Raw genomic sequence first — 15,881 nt, forward strand, 5'->3', positions numbered from 1 at the left:
ACGCAGTTGTAGTTTAGCAGTGCATACTTATCATTTAATTATAACATTTATAATGAGACTCAACTCACCATAGGTTTTGAATGAATGGGAGCACCTGGCTTGTTTGTTTCTCTGTTTCAGTGGGAGCACTGGGCTACTTCTACTGATGACCGTCACTGCTAATGATGATTGGAACCTACAAGGAAATGGAGCATTGAGCACTAAATTCTACTGGAGTACTGTACATGCTGATTATTTTCTAATCATCAGAAAATGTATGTGTGGTTCCCCCCGTCCTGTCCAGCTCTGTGTGGCTTCCCCTGTTTTATGCACGACTCCCCTGTCCCATCCTGTATACATGGCTCTGCTCCCATCCTGGATACATGGCTCCGCTCCCACCCTCCCATCCTGTATACATGGCTCTGCTCCCACTCTCCCATCCTGTATACATGTCTAAGCTCCCTTCCTCCCATCCTTGTATACATGGATCCGCTCCCACCCTCCCATCCTGTATACATGGCTCTGCTCCCACTCTTCCATCCTGTATACATGGCTCTGCTCCCACTCTCCCATCCTGTATACATGGCTCTGCTCCCACTCTCCCATCCTGTTTGCATGGCTCTGCTCCCACTCTCCCATCCTGTATACATGGCTCTGCTCCTACTCTCCCATCCTGTATACATGGCTCTGCTCCCAACCTCCCATCCTGTATACATGGCTGTGCTCCCACCCTCTCATCCCGTATACATGGCTCTGCTCCCACCCTCCCATCCTGTATACATGGCTCCACTGTCCCATCCTGTATGCATGGCTCCCCTGTCCCATCCTGTATGCGTGGCTCCGCTCCCACCCTCCCTCCCTTGTATATATGGCCCTACTTCCACTCTCCCTCCCATGTATATATGGCTATGCTCCCACTCTCCCTCTCTTGTATATATGGCTCTGCTCCCACTCTCCCTCCCTTGTATATATGGCTCCGCTCCCACTCTCCCTCCCTTGTATATATGGCTCTGCTTCCACTCTCCCGGCCTCCCTTGTATATATGGCTCCGCTCCCACTCTCCCTCCCTTGTATATATTATGGCTCCGCTCCCACTCTCCCTCCTTGTATATATGGCTCTGCTTCTACTCTCCCTCCCTTGTATATATGGCTCCACTCCCACTCTCCCTCCCTTGTATATATGGCTCTGCTTCCACTCTCCCGGCCTCCCTTGTATATATGGCTCTGCTTCCACTCTCCCTCCCTTGTATATATGGCTCCGCTCGGCTCACCCATCCTCCCCCATCATACTTACCCTCACGTCGCTGAACTACCCTCACGTCGCTGAACTTCCCTCCCGTCACTGAACTTCCCTCCCTGCATCTCGCGGTGCTTCAACTTCTTCCTGTGCGGAGCGGTCACGTGCTACTGCTCATTAAGGTGCATGAATATAGATGCCACGCCTATGGGAGAGGAGTGGCATCCATATTCATGACCTTAAATGAGCGGTACACTTGACAGCTCAGCGCTGGAATCTGGATGAAGCCACCGCGCCGACAGGGACCGCTATGCAGGGTGAGTATCAGCTGCTACACAGCTGCCGGCTCCCCTTGTGTCCGTGGACCGGCAAGAGCACTGCAACGGCCCGGTGCTGGGCCGCGGACCGGTGGTTGGGGTAATTAAATTGCACTACCGGGTAGCACCAATCGGAGCTGGGGACCCGGGCCCCAATATGGGCCGGGCCCCAAAGCAACCGCTTCGGCTGCTACCCCGGTAGTTGCGCCCCTGGAAGGGGCCAATATCAATGGGGATTCCCAGGATATGAATAACATACCACAGATGTTTGCATGGCCTTTACTGGTTATTAAATGGGGGACCCAAAAAATTACATGTGTCCCCACTTTTTTTAATAACTAGCTGGTAAGGGGCCATGGATATATGCCTCCTTCCCAGACTAATAACATCAGCCCTCAGCCTCCCCAGAAATGGCCCATACATTAACTGCGTCAATTCTGGCTCTTAGCTTCGGCTCTTACCGATTGTCCTGATGTGTTGTCAATCGGGGTAATAGTTTTGGTGGTGATATCAGCTGTGTAATGTCTGCTGACATCAAGCCCAGGGATAAGTAATGAAGAGGTGTCTGTCAGACACTCCCATTACTAACCCCATAGTAAAAAAAAACACACACACAGAAAAGTCCTTTAATTGTAAAAAGCACTACCCAACAATAACCCTCTTTTACGCATTTATTACCATAATAAAATAATCCAATGGGGTCCGCCGTAAATCCTTAATATGGACGTCCCACAATAATCCCCGACTCTGCTATATCCGAAAGCTGTGATGAGCGGTGACATTAGTAACATGACCTCTCACCACAGTCACCAGAACACACTGGGAGTAGCAAGTGAATCCAGCTGATGTGACAAACGGTGATGTCAGTAAGGTTATGGCAGTTCACAATCAATGAACTGCGTTAACCTTACTGACATCACCGTTCGCCACATGTGAACCGGCAATAAATTCTCATGCTGTGAGTTTTTGACTATGGGGTTAGTAATCGGGGTGTCTGGCAGACACCCAAAAGAAATAACGTGGGGTCCAGCCTATTTTTAGCATGATATAGTGGGGGGAAGGGGACTGCACATGATGAAGTTGGGGAAAGGGGGACTGCACATGATGAATTGGGGGAGGGGACGGGAGACTGCAAATGATTAATTGAGAGTGAGGTACGGGGGCAGCAATTGAATTGAAGGTGGGGAGTGGGGAGAGCAATGAGGATCTGGGGAGAGAGCAAATACAGTGCTGTGCAAATTAATTGGGACAAAGCATTTTTTTAAGTAAAATCGTAAGTTGGTTACCAGTCAGTGATTCAAACCAGTTTTAATTGCTTTGAATAAGCACTCACACCTGTTCAAAGCAGTTAAATCTGGTTTGAATCACTGACTGGTAAGAACTTTCTATTTTACTTAAAAAAATGCTTTGTCCCAATTAATTTGCACAGCACTGTAATAATGAATTTGGAGGGTGGGGGAGTAAATGATGTAATGAATGTGGGGGGAGAGCTGTTGATACTGAATAGAGGGTGGGAAAGAGAAGACATGACAATGAATTGGGGCAGAAGGGGCATGTAAATATAATGAATCGGGGAAGCGGGAGGTACATAGTGGAGAGCGTTGAGTATGTAGTGACTGGTAATGAATTGGGGGAAACAGTACAGGGGCTAATTAATATATTTATTAGGTGGGGAAAGTGGCTATGTATAGCTAGAAGGGGCTCAGTGGCGTATTATAATTTATATTTGGAATGGTGGGTTGCATAATAACGAATTATGTATTAATGGAGGGTGCATATCTGTATTCAGATGTGTAGTGTAGAAGAAAGGGAAAAAGTTGGGAATGTGCTCTGGGAGCGGTGCACTAAGTAACTATGTGTTATTTTATGCAGTGATGAGTCCTGGCTGGAAGAAGTGATGGCGGTCTGCACTGCATGAAAAAGAAAAGCAAAGATGAAGGACTTCAGCTAGAGATGTCACTGGTGAGTCAGTGTGCTACCTGTACACTGACACTATACACTGTATACTCTGTACAGAGCTCCTGTGTATAATGTCACCAGTGATCACTATAATATCTGTACACTGACACTGTATACAGAGCTCCTGTGTATAATGTCACCAGTGATCACATTATTACCTGTACACTGACACTATATGCAGAGCTCCTGTGAATAATGTCACTGGTGATCACTGTATTACCTGTACACTAACACTATATTTGGAGCTTCTGTGTGTAATGTCACTACTGATCTCTGTATTACCTGTAAACTATACACTATATGCAGAACTTCTGTGTATAATGTCACTGCTTATCCCTGTATTACCTGGAAACTATACACTATATACAGAGCTCCTGTGTATAATATTACTGATGATCACTGTATTACTTGTACACTGACACTGTATACTATGTGTTGGCCTAATGAAATGTATGTTCAGTAAATGCACTCAATACATGGTTAGGGCTCGTTTTGCATCAATTACTGCATCAATGCACCGTGGCATGGAGGCGATCAGCCTGTGGCACTGCTGAGGGGTTATGGAAGCCCAGGTTGCTTTAATAGCAGCCTTCAGCTCGTCTGCATTGTTGGGTCTGGTGTCTCTCATCTTCCTCTTGACAATGCCCTATAGATTCTCTATGGGGTTAAGGTCAGGTGAGATTGCTGCCAATCAAGCACAGTGATACTGTTGTTTTTAAACCAGGTATTGGTACTTTTGGCAGTGTGGACAGGTGCCAAGTCCTGCTGGAGAATGAAATTTCCATCTCCAAAAAGCTTGTCGGCAGAGGGAAGCATGAAGTGCTCTAAAATGTCCAGGTAGACGGCTGCGCTGACTTTGGTCTTGGTAAAATACAGTGGACCTACACCAGCAGATGACATGGCTCCCCAAACCATCACTGATTGTGGAAACTTCACACACTAGACCTCAAGCAGCTTGGATTGTGGCCTCTCCACTCTTCCTCCAGACTCTGGGACCTTGATTTCCAAATGAAATACAACATTTACTTTCATCATAAAACAACACCTTGGACCACTGAGCAACTGTCCAGTTCTTTTTCTGCTTGGCCCAGGTAAGACGCTTCTGGTGTTGTCTATTGGTCATGAGTGGCTTGACACAAGGAATGTGACACTTGTAGACCATGTCCTGGATACGTCTGTGTGTGGTGGTTCATGAAGCAATGACTCCAGCAGCAGTCCACTCCTTGTCAATCTCCCCCAAAGTTTTGAATGACCTTTTCTTAACAATCCTTTCAAGGCTGCAGTTATCCCGGTTGCTTGTGCAGCTTTTCTACCACACTTTTTCCTTCCACTCAACCTTCCATTAATATGCTTGGATACAGTTCTCTGTGAACAGCCAGCTGCTTTATCATTGACCTTCTGTGGCTTACCCTCCTTGTGGAGTGTGTCAGTGACTGCCTTCTGGACATCTGTCAAGTCAGCAGTCTTCACCATGATTGTCGAGTTTACCTTAACAGAATAAGGGACCTTTTTAAACACTTAGGAAGCCTTTGCAGGTGTTTTTTGTTAATTATTCTAATTTACTGAGATAATGACTTTTGGGTTTTCATTGGCTGTAAGCCATAACCATCAACATTAACAGAAATAAAAACTTGAAATAGATCACTCTGTTTGTAATAACTCTATATAATTTACGAGTTTCACTTTTTGTATTGAAGAACTGAAATAAATTAACTTTTTGATGATATTCTAATTTTGTGAGAAGCACCTGCAGATATCACACAGAGAAAGTATTTGTCTGTGTGGCTATTCTTTTTCCATGGTTTATAGCTGCACCCGGTTACGGCTTAAAAAAGAAGATATTCTTTCCTTTTACCTGTGTCAGAGAAGTTGCACAGAGTATGCCGGAAAACTACAAGAAATTTATATTAACACTCCCATCATGGTAAATTAATTTCTAGTTATACCATGCAAACCATTAAATATAGTAATGACAATCTGTCACCATTACATCCAGCAATAAGAAAAATGTCTATGTAGGAGGAATAAGGACACATTGTGGGATAATAGACAGGTACTTAGTAATAACAGGGACACACCTTTGAACCTGATACTTTATGGCATTAGTGATGCTTCGTCTCCAGTAATTAACACTTCCCTTTTGTTAATCTCTTCTGTTCTCCTTTCCTTGCAGATCATGACAAATACCAGTTCTCACATTCACCTTTCTTTTCTCAGACAGCAATGCAAATCAATGCATATTCTCACGAACAGTAAAAATGACAGTCTGGGAACTGGTGAAAACTTCTCATGAAATATTCTATTCTGTAATTCATCATCATCATCACCATCATCATCATCATCATCAACATTGTGAAAAAGTTGAGTAGAGTACACAGTCATTATTATTATAATTGGGACCTCCTTCAGGCTGGATTCCATACACACAGTCTTCTGCTAAACTTTTTTTTTTTGCATATCTATTGATTTTTTTATAGCCATTTTTAGACTAAAAATGCTGATGCCAGCTGTCCACATACACCAGGGGTGGGCAATTAATTTTCCCGAGGGGCCACATGAGAGACCATGACTGTTGTGGAAGCTGAACCAATAGCTTGAAATTAATTCTGCTCAATATTAACTTATTAATATTAATTGTGTCACTTAATATTGAGCAGAATTAAGTATGCTGACACCCCTCTATATATATCTGTAAACCCCTCCCCCAGCCCCTTATATACAGCATGAGCGTCACACAGCCTACTACAGTTGTGGCCAAAAGTACTGACACCCCTGCAATTTTGTCAGATAATACTCAGTTTCTTCCTGAAAATGATTGCAATCACAAATTCTTTGGTATTATTATCTTCATTTAATTTGTCTTAAATGAAAAAACACAAAAGAGAATGAAGCAAAAAGCAAAACATTGATCATTTCACACAAAACTCCAAAAATGGGCCAGACAAAAGTATTGGCACCCTCAGCCTAATACTTGGTTGCACAACCTTTAGCCAAAATAACTGCGACCAATCGCTTCCGGTAACCATCAATGAGTTTCTTACAATGCTCTGCTGGAATTTTAGACCATTCTTCTTTGGCAAACTGCTCCAGGTCCCTGATATTAGAAGGGTGCCTTCTCCAAACTGCCATTTTAGATCTCTCAACAGGTGTTCTATGGGATTCAGGTCTGGACTCATTGCTGGTCACCTTAGAAGTCTCCAGTGCTTTCTCTCAAACCATTTTCTAGTGCTTTTTGAAGTGTGTTTTGGGTCATTGTCCTGCTGGAAGACCCATGATCTCTGAGGGAGACCCAGCTTTCTCACACTGGGCCCTACATTATGCTGCAAAATTTGTTGGTAGTCTTCAGACTTCATAATGCCATGCACACGGTCAAGCAGTCCTGTGCCAGAGGCAGCAAAGCAACCCCAAAACATCAGGGAACCTCCGCCATGTTTGACTGTAGGGACCGTGTTTTTGTCTTTGAATGCCTCTTTTTTCTCCTGTAAACTCTATGTTGATGCCTTTGCCCAAAAAGCTCTACTTTTGTCTCATCTGACCTGAGAACATTCTTCCAAAATGTTTTAGGCTTTTTCAGGTAGGTTTTGGCAAACTCCAGCCTGGCTTTTTTATGTCTCGGGGTAAGAAGTGGGGTCTTCCTGGGTCTCCTACCATACAGTCCCTTTTCATTCAGACGCCGACGGATAGTACGGGTTGACACTGTTGTACCCTCGGACTGCAGGGCAGCTTGAACTTGTTTGGATGTTAGTCGAGGTTCTTTATCCAACATCCGCACAATCTTGCTTTGAAATCTCTTGTCAATTTTTCTTTTCCGTCCACATCTAGGGAGGTTAGCCACAGTGCCATGGGCTTTAAACTTCTTGATGACACTGCGCACGGTAGACACAGGAACATTCAGGTCTTTGGAGATGGACTTGTAGCCTTGAGATTGCTCATGCTTCCTCACAATTTGGTTTCTCAAGTCCTCAGACAGTTCTTTGGTCTTCTTTCTTTTCTCCATGCTCAATGTGGTACACACAAGGACACAGGACAGAGGTTGAGTCAACTTTAATCCATGTCAACTGGCTGCAAGTGTGATATAGTTATTGCCAACACCTGTTAGGTGCCACAGGTAAGTTACAGGTGCTGTTAATTACACAAATTAGAGAAGCATCACATGATTTTTCGAACAGTGCCAATACTTTTGTCCAGCCTCTTTTTTATGTTTGGTGTGGAATTATATCCAATTTGGCTTTAGGACAATTCTTTTTGTGTTTTTTCATTTAAGACAAATTAAATGAAGATAATAATAACAAAGAATTTGTGTTTGCAATAATTTTCAGGAAGAAACTGAGTATTATCTGACAAAATTGCAGGGGTGTCAATACTTTTGGCCACAACTGTACATATACGGCATGAGCCCCACGCAGCCTCCCTATATACGGCATGAGCCCCACACAGCCTCCCCATGTATGGCATGAGCCCCACACAGCCTCCACATGTGCAGCATGAGCCCCACACAGCCTCCCCATGTATGGCATAAGCCCCACACAGCCTCCCATGTACAGCATGAGACCCACACAGCCTCCCCATGTATAGCATGAGGCCCACATGTTACCCCTATAGAATCCCCATGTGCTGCACATAACCCCCATAGAATCCTCATGTGCTGCACATCACCCCCATAGAATCCCCATGTGCTGCACTTCACCCCCATAGAATCCCCATGTGCTGCACATCACCCCCATAGAATCCTCATGTGCTGTACATCACTCCCATAGAATCCCCACATGCTGTCACCCCCATAGAATCCCCATGTGCTGCACCTCACCCCCATAGAATCCCCACGTGCTGTCACCCCCATAGAATCCCCATGTGCTGCACGTCACCCCATAGAATCCCCGTGTGCTGTCACTCCCATAGAATCCCTGTGTGCTGTCACCCCCATAGAATCCCCATGTGCTGTCCCCCCATAGAATCCCCATGTGCTTTCACCCCCATAGAATCCCCATGTACTTTCACCCCCCATAGAATCCCCATGTACTTTCACCCCCATAGAATCCCTATGTACTGTCACCTCCATTGCCTAACCATGTGCTGCATGACACCCCCATAGAATCCCCATTTTCAGCCCCATAGAATCCCCATGTTCACCCCCATAGAATCCCCATGTCCAACCCCATATTCACCCCATATTCCTACACATAAAAAACACCACATACTCACCTCGTCCCGTTCCCTGGCTCTGATCTTCTCTCTGCCTCCGGAGCGTCATCGCGTCAGCTGTTTCACACGCTGATTGGTGAAGGAAGTGGCCGGAGGCCCCTCCTCCACCAATGCTGACAGCGGGCAGGAGACAGCGGACGGGAGACAGTGGGTTGTAGGGCACGGTGCGACCCGCGGACCTCAGGCTTCCAGCTCCACGGCTGTCGCGGTCAGCGGGCCGGACTGAGACAGCCAGAGGGCCGGATGTGGCCCGCGGGCCGCACTTTGCCCAGGTCTGACATACACCATATTTGGGTTTTCAATATTACCTAACACTGTCGAGTTTCAGCGCTGATTTTTCAACATGTAATTTGCCCTTGTTATGGTGCTTTTGGGGTGTAAGGGTGTTCCCATAGGCTTACTATTATTTTATTCACTTATATCACTCCATTAATTCCACAGCGCTTTGCAAACAATATCATCAATGCCTCTATTGGGGCTCCATATTTAAATTGCCTATTGTTATGATTTTACAGTGTGGGAGGAAATCTGAGAATCCAAATCAAACCCACATAAACACGGGGTGGATATTCAAACTCCGTGGAGATGTTGTCCTTTGAACCCAGGACCCCAGTACTGCAAACTTTTGAAAAATACTGAAAAAAAAATTTACAAAATCAAAAACATCACAAAAATGTTCTTGAAATTCATGGCTTTTTAGACATGCACTCAAAAGCAATGTAACAATAGTTTGTGTGAGGACAGTATCACACTAAGGGCTCATTCAGGCATCTGTGCGAATCGGTCGGTCCAAGTACGACTCTCCTGACCCAAGCATGACAGCCCCATACACATATATGAAACCATTATACTCCAGTCGGGAGACCTGCAGCCAGTCCGTGCATTGCAGTCCAATTTCCAACCAATTTGCACTAACATCTGAATGATCCCTTAGTGTCATGGGTTTGCCGCAACATAGAAGAGCCAGAAGACCTCAGCGTCTGAGTCCTCCCACTCCTGCACTGAATAGAAGCATTTTTCCCTCATATTAAATGGTGCAGGTTTTTTTCCAACACTGCAGGGGGTAACTGTTTAGCAAGAGTCTCTGTAGCTCCCAAAAGGGTGCTTCTACTCAATACTGAGCAAAGAGTCTGAATACTTATGACCATGTGATATTACAGTTTTTCTTTTTAATAAATTTGCACAAATTTCTACATTTCTGTTTTTTTTTCAGTCAAGATGGGGTGCAGAGTGTATATTAATGAGAAAAAAAATGAACGTTTTCTAATTTACCAAATGGCTGCAATAAAACAAAGAGTAAAAAATTTAAAGGAGTCTGAATACTTTCCATACCCACTGTAAGTCTTGTACTACCTGGTGAGGAGTGGAGGATACAGTGTTCGAGAGTTGTTCTGTGACTGTTGCTTGGTGTTTTGGCTGTGTGCATAGACCCCATACTCTCCTATTTAGTTTACCTTCCTTATATCTTTGATGTTTCCCTCTGTTGTCTGTGGTTGCATATTTTGTATGATTGGTACATTCATTTATCCCTGCATGTCCTCGCTTGTTTGTCTATATACATACACTATTACTCCCCAGTACCCTGAGTGGGGGAGGGGACAGATGAGGGTTGATTCAGGAGTACATCAAAGTAAATGGCCTAAGCATCTTCACCATTAGAAGTACCCTGGGGAACAGGCATAGCTAGGGCGACCCTAGAGTCAGTGACATGAGGGGAAGTTGCAATTTTTGATGAGATGCAGGGAGAGGGACGAAGGCGCTTACCACGCTGAGAATCTGTAGACATAAATTAGGCTCCTCCTGAGGGTGTCGTTTCCACTGGTGATCACAGGATCCAGGGTTGTGCCGGAATTTTTCCACATTTTTTCATCTGCAATTTTTATATATTTACTTCAGCCGCCAAAGTCAGAAGAGAAACCAGCAAAGAGATTTAACTCTAAAAATGGCATGTGAAACTGCCACAAAAACTGTAAATTAACTGGAATTTAGTAAGACGTGTGTATTTTGAGCCAGGCTTAATAAATAGCACACTGAAGTAAAATATGACCCATTTATTAAGAGGTGCATAGATATCTATTGTTGTGCGTACACCAGAAAATCAGATCTACACCGGCCTTGGCCAGACATGCATTTGCATTATAAATTTGCACCAAGTTCCAGCAGAAAATTTTAGTAAATTTGTCATTCGGTCCATGGCTTTTTCCCATTTCTCTAAACCCCATCCATTTTGAAAGTGCCAAGAGCAACGTAAAATGACACAAATTATTGGGCAAACATTGCATACACAATAGCTTTCCATGTTTTTTTACACATCAGTTTTTATTACCAAAATGTGCACCCTATGCACTCTGCAGGCAAGAGGGCTCATAGCCATCTTAAAAAATACAGTTGTTTCTACTCTCTATTAGATAAAATGTCCCGAGCTATACCTATTTCTTCATCTCATAGATACTGGTAGACTGATATATACAGTGCTAGATTTGTACCACTTACAAATTTACAGTAACAACATTACTTTTTTATTGCAGGCAGTTGAGGGAGAGAGGTCTGGAAGTCATCCACCATCTGGTTTATGACAGGCATTTATAGGTGTTATGATCTAAGCATAACCCATAGAGATAACAGTTTATTATACACCTGACAAATAACGTAATCTCTACCAGGTGTTGTCCTATGGAAAGCGTTCTCATCATTTTCTCATTTTATACCCATTTGCAAGAAATACGGACGAGTGCAATCTTATAAAATATCGGATTGCACTCGGACCAATATTATTCAATGGGTTACATCTCATCTACTACTGTTCGGGGGAGAATCGGGACGGTTGGGAGATATGCCTGCCGGGCCCCTGACCCCCCCGGACCCGGTCGCAGTGGCGACTGCTGCAAACATGGTAGTTACGCCCCTGGTAACAAGCCATCAAAGAAAGAAGTGCTTAAATTTTTGCACCAGCAGCAGTGTGAAAGACTGGTGGCAAGCACATGTCAAGACGTATGAAAGCTGTTTTAAAAAATTATGATTATTCATCAAAATATTGATTTCAGATCTCTTCCTGAGTTAAAACATTAGTATTGTTTCTCAATTATTATGAACTTGTTTTCTTTGCATTATTTGAGGTCTGAAAGCACTGTTTTGGTTTGTTTTTTAATTTTGACCATTTTTCTTTGTCAGTAAAAAAATATAAAATTTATTGCTTGGAAATTGGGAGACATGTTGTCAGAAGTTTGTAGACTAAAAGGACAATTTACATTTTACTCAAACATATACCTATAAAGAGAAAAATCAGACAAATTGAACATTTGAACGTGGTCTCTCATTTTTTGCCTGTGCTGCATAGAGAGAGATGTCGGTGACACACACACAAACACACATATATATATATACACTGCTCAAAAAAATAAAGGGAACACTTAAACAGCAGAATATAACTCCAAGTAAACCAAACTACTGTGAAATCAAACTGTCCACTTGGGAAGCAACACTGATTGACAATCCATTTCACGTGCTGTTGTGCAAATGGAATAGACAACATATGGAAATTATTACCAAATATCAAGACACCCTCAATAAAGGAGTGGTTCTGCAGGTGGGGACCACAGAACACATCTCAGTACCAATGGTTTCTGGCTGATGTTTTGGTCACTTTTGAATGTTGGTTGTGCTTTTGCACATGTGGTAGCATGAGACGGACTCTACAACCCATACAAGTGGCTCAGGTAGTGCAGCTCATCCAGGATGGCACATCAATGCGAGCTGTGGCAAGAAGGTTTGCTGCGTCTGTCAGCGTAGTGTCCAGAGGCTGGAGGCACTACCAGGAGACAGGCCAGTACACCAGGAGATGTGGAGGGGGCCGTAGGAGGGCAACAACCCAGCAGCAGGACCGCTACATCCGCCTTTGTGCAAGGAGGAACAGGAGCACTGCCAGAGCCCTGCAAAATGACCTCCAGCAGGCTACAAATGTGCATGTGTCTGCACAAACGGTTAGAAACCGACTCCATGAGGATGGACTGAGTGCCCGACGTCCACAGATGGGGGCTGTATATTTAAATTGCAGAAAGAGATATAGAAGAATAGCCGGTAATTTCTTTTGCCGGCTTCTGTAAAATCACTGCAGGAGCCGACAGGATAGGCGAGATGGATTACATACAGTAAATCCATATAGAGTAGGTAGATATATAGATTTCAGAGACAAATACAATTAGTACATTGTGTGTGCAAAATTCTGGACATGTATTTAATTAATAAAAGATTATTTCACGGAAAAAAATGAGGTGGGGTCCCCCTACAATTAATAGCCAGCAATGGCTAGGCAGACAGCTGATGTTAATAGCCAGTGTCAGACTGGTTTGGCAAAGGCCCACCATTAACATTAATTCTTGGGGCCCACTGTTCAGTTACATGCAAGAATAACCTGACCCTAGCGTACATTTAATTTTGCATCTATGTAATATTAATTTGGCTAGCTTGTTTAATGAATGATTAGAGTATACCTTTTTCTGCAAATTGTAAATTAAGTGTAATAGCACTACTCATTAGCACTCCTTCAGAGGGGTCTACCAGAGGATTCTCAGGTTCCACTGTGGGACAGTCCGAGCCTGTTAATAGCCAAAGAAGGGACCATGAATAGTGCCCCTCCGGGCTTAAAACATCAGCTCTCAGCCGACCCCAGAAAAGGCGCATCTCCAAGATGCGCCAATTCTGGCACATAGCCTTTCTCTTCCCACTGCCCTGTAGCGGTGGCATATGGGGTAATAGTTGGGGGGTTGATGTCACCTTTCAGGTGATCATCAAGCTCTGAGGTTGGTAATTGAGAGACATTTTTTGAACTAAACACAGGATGTAATAGTGGCTACATAGCGAAATAACAAAAATTTTTGCTGTTGTTTTTTCTTTAAAGGGAACCTGTCACCTGTTTTCACCACTATAAGGCTAGGTTCAGAGTTGCGTTTAGGAGGGCAGCCGATGGCTGCCTACTTCCTCCTTTCTTCCTCCATGAAGCTCTGCCTACGCTCCGCCCACTTCTGTATGCGTCCTGCATTTCCCTGCATACCTATCTTTAACATTGGGTATGCAGGGACATGCGTTGTATGCGGATGCATCCGCATGCAGCAATTTGACGTGTGCGGTGACCGCACGGAAACGCAAAATTTAGCATTTTTGTGCGGTCACCGCACACGTCAAATCGCCGCATGCAGACGCAACCGCATACAACGCATGTCCCTGCATACCCAATGTTAAAAATAGGTACGCAGGGAAACGGAGGACATATACAGAAGAGACCTATTTTACCTAATAGGTTCAGAAATTGTGTAGAAAATCTGCAATATGAAAAACTCAACAGACACTCGTAAAAACATGCAGTACAGTCCACTGGCATCATGAGTGTATTTGCTGCTGTGACACTTCAATTGTTTATCAGAATAGCAGCCATCCAGCATCTACATGCTGAGGAGTACCCCCGAGAGCCCACCAGGGACGCTTGTTCACTCCTGACCACTCTGCTTTCTGTTACATGTGTTTCCAGGTTCCATCTCGACAAAAACTGTACACCTCATTAAAGATTTCCTTTATGAACTTAGAAACATTTACAATTAATTTTTCAGTGGGAAAATGTGAGAATCGCTCCATGACTTCACTAGTTTCTAATAGAGCAATTTGCAGACAATACGGATTATCTTAATCTGCTTCCTGTTTCATTAAAGAATAGGAGACCATTAAACTCTTGGAGTGATCGTCTATGAAGACGAATAATACGTCCCTTACAGCAGCGCCAGAGAGTGGGAGAGAAAATGCACTGCAACACAGACAGTAACAAAGATACCAGTGTTTTCCTCCCAGTTCTGTCCTTGACAAGGCAAGAACACTATTGATAGAAAAGAATTTCCAAAAACACTTTCTATAATATCCAAAGTTCCTGCCATTACCAATTATCACCGTTACCAATGCCAAGATTACAGAGAATTTGGGCAGCACCTTTGTAAAAGGAAAGGACTACAGGAAACAATGTATTGTATGGTGACATTAATAAAGGAAAAATATTAATGGCCTATTATGTGAATAGAAGATTGGATGGGAGCAACTCTCTGCATCCTGCACCTTCTTTAGTAGCTGTGGTGCAGGATAATGCAGTGTTGTCCAATTCAATGGCGAATAACCCTTCAATACCCTGGAATTTCACTAATACGTAGATATCAAGTAGGTAGACAAAAGAATATAATTATTATAGAAGCTCTAGGACCCAGGAACCTGCTGATCAGCAATACACTTATATCAATAGTAAGACTACGGGCTCATACTCACTTATGAGAGACTCGCACGATTCTAGTGCGAGTCTCTTGCATGAAAACCTGGCACTGCCGCCGGCACTGGGACTGGAGCGTGCAGCTGCATAGAAATACATGTAGCCGCACGCTCCGGTCTGAGTGCCGGCGGCAGAGCCAGGTTCTCATGCAAGAGACTCGCACTAGAATCGTGCGAGTCTCTTGCAAGTGAGTATGAGCCCTACTACTGATATTGATGGCCAGTCCTAAGACCACGTTCACACGTTGAGTATTTGGTCAGTATTTTACGTCGGTATTTGCAAGCCAAACCAGGAGTGGGTGATAAATACAGAAATGATGACATGCTTCTATTATACTTTTCCTTACATTTTTCCTGGAAAAAAACACCTTAATTATGCCGTGCACACAGTGCAAATAAGGCCCATGTGCACCACCATATTATGGTTCCATATAATCCATACAACCTCCGAATTGTACAGAATCATAAGATGGTTCCCATAGTGGTGAATGGCTTCGTGACCCTACTGGGTCTCTGTGTGCCACTGACTATCTACAGAGGGAAGTATAGCACTTTGCGAGAGATAATTAAAGCAGAGATTACCTTTATCACTGGAGGAAGCTCTGAATCCAATGCAAATTTGGTACAAGTTGGTAAAGGGCTACTAGATGATGAGCAGTTCTTCTCTCTGGCTAATAGAGAAGACTTCTCATCACCAGTACCTTCCTTTATATGGTCAATATGACCTCACAGTTCAGTTATCACTTATCAGGAAAACATAAACGGTGTAAGCATGTCTTTACACGGCCGTTGCAAACATTACCAATGCTATATTCTATGTTTATCAATGTTACATCATTATAACATTGACTAGAAAGTACAAGTCTACAAAAATATAGCGAGCACAC

The 15,881-nt window shown here is 43.8% G+C and overlaps 1 protein-coding gene across 1 annotated transcript in view; it reads right to left on the reverse strand.

Moving 5' to 3' along the window:
* LOC141079413 (transient receptor potential cation channel subfamily V member 1-like) overlaps nt 1–15,656 on the reverse strand; it is a 182,384-nt gene extending 166,728 nt beyond the window's left edge. The window contains exon 1 of the mRNA XM_073565334.1: nt 15,577–15,656. The gene's annotated coding sequence lies outside the window, so the exon portion shown is untranslated. The remainder of the gene's footprint in view (nt 1–15,576) is intronic.
* Between the last annotated feature and the right edge of the window lie 225 nt (nt 15,657–15,881).

This window comes from Dendrobates tinctorius, unplaced genomic scaffold (genome assembly GCF_039654945.1).
Source record: "Dendrobates tinctorius isolate UK_male_01 unplaced genomic scaffold, ASM3965494v1 ptg000016l, whole genome shotgun sequence".
NCBI classification, from domain to species: Eukaryota; Metazoa; Chordata; class Amphibia; order Anura; family Dendrobatidae; genus Dendrobates; species Dendrobates tinctorius.